This window comes from Pteropus vampyrus, unplaced genomic scaffold, assembly GCF_000151845.1.
Source record: "Pteropus vampyrus isolate Shadow unplaced genomic scaffold, Pvam_2.0 Scaffold367, whole genome shotgun sequence".
Classification (NCBI taxonomy): domain Eukaryota; kingdom Metazoa; phylum Chordata; class Mammalia; order Chiroptera; family Pteropodidae; genus Pteropus; species Pteropus vampyrus.
In genome coordinates, this window is record NW_011889148.1 from 713047 (window position 1) to 714995 (window position 1949).

Below are 1949 nucleotides of genomic sequence, written 5' to 3' on the forward strand. Positions count from 1 at the left end.
AAGGCGCTCCTATTGGTCCAACTGACAATCTGGCCATCCGAAAGGAAATATCCAAAGTAGTTAAACAGGACAAGCTGAGTATCCTAAAGGCTGACAGTCTATAATGGCCAAAATGGCCCTCAAATTCAAAAGGGTAAAGTTAAAGTATGGAAAAGGTTAGCTTTATAATAAAAACATTAGTTTTTTTTGTTTGTTTGTTTGTTTTTTTTTAATTTTAACAAGTAGGGGATGAAGCTGGAGACGTGTGTTTTATTCCTCTCGTTAACTGCGTGGTTGCTTACAATGCCGAGATTTGCCTCCTTTTTCTCTCTCTGAGTAAGGATGAGGAGTGAAAACAAGCAGCTGTGAATTAGCCAAATATTTCCAGAAAAAGCAAGAGTCGAACCACACGTAGGAAGTGGCGCCGGAGAAAGAGGAAGGAAAGAGAGTCCCCCCCCCCCCCCCCCCCCCCACTGGGAGTCGCAAGTCGGTAAATTCACAAGATGCCAAAAGGAGACAAATTCGCGGTGCAAATTCAATTCACCTCCTGGAAGAGAAAACCTAGAAAACGTCTGACCACTGCGTCACGAGAAGGCAGGGCCGGTTATGCTAACAGCGTAAGCTGGTGTTAAAGATTTCACGAGCATCACCTCGTAACAAGTCTGGAAGACTCATAGCACCCCCATTTTATAGATGAGGAAACTGAGGCTCAGAGAGGTGAAATGAAGTCCCCCCTCGAGTCCAGGTCGGCCCGGCTCCGACCACCCCACGCCCGACTCTGCCCTCCACACCTCACAGGTGCTCAGGAGGATGCTAATCACACCTGACCCTGTGCCTTCAGGAAGCAAAGTGAGCTCTTTGTCCCAGGACAAACAGCACTGCTCCCCAAACCTTCCCCCTGCTCAGGCCCCCGGCACCCATGTGAAAGGCTTCCTGGGCCCAGGACACGTCCCCCGAAGAGCATCCGGTGGTCGGCATTGACACGGGGCCCGCTTCTGCCTGAGGCTACCCCAGTCTTGCACGTCATCGTCTCCTTGACTGCACGATCCTGGGAGAACTGATCGTGCTTATTCCCCATCTCACGGATGAGGAAACCGAGGCTCCGAGAGGCAAAGTGGCTAAGGGCTCACGGAAAGAGCGGTGGAGTTAAGAGCTGAACTCGGTGTTTAGCCCCCAGGCCCAGGCCTGACCCACTCTGCACCCCGAAGAAGGGAGATGGTGCCTGGACGAGGACCCCACAGTAAGCGCGGGGAGAGCTGGGAGAGGAAGCGCACGGGGCTTGTCTGTGCGTGTGCACGGGACAGGCCTGTTCCAACGCTCCCTGGGGACTCTGCCAATGGCTGCGGCGCCCCTGAAGTTCACCAGTGCTCTGCTGACCAGTCTGGGCCTCTGGGCCTTGATCTCCTTGGTCCAGGGCCCCTCGCACACCCCTTCCCTCCCTGCCTGTTGCAGATCCCCCACCTCGGGTGTCACGCTCCCCTCCATCCCGCTCCCATCTCTAGACAGGGCCTGTGGGAGGGTAAGGTCTCCCCTGCTGATCTACAGCCAGCTCACGGGCTCTTCCTAGGATGCATCCACTCCCAGGGAATCAGCCCGGATGCTGCAATTGACAATTTCAGAACTAACCAAGTAGACAAGACTCTCCCCACCGTGCCTCGTGGTTCATGGGATACAGTGTCTTCAAGAGTGGCCACTGGGTGCCCCTCACCCCGGGGATTCAGTCCTTGCTCGTTTTCCCAGATCATCCCACCACTTTCTTCCCAGGATGTGTGTCCAGGGACCTCTCTGCAGTATGAATGCTACGGGAGTGGGGCGCGGGGAGTGGGGAGTGGGGAGTGTGAGGATGGGGTGAGAAAGCGCAGAGCATGGAGCCCTTGACTCAGAAGGGACGGGCCTCAACCCCGAGCCTCTCACGGTCTCCGACTCCATGCCTCCTCCAATGTCCCAGACCCCGCGTGATGGCTCGCATC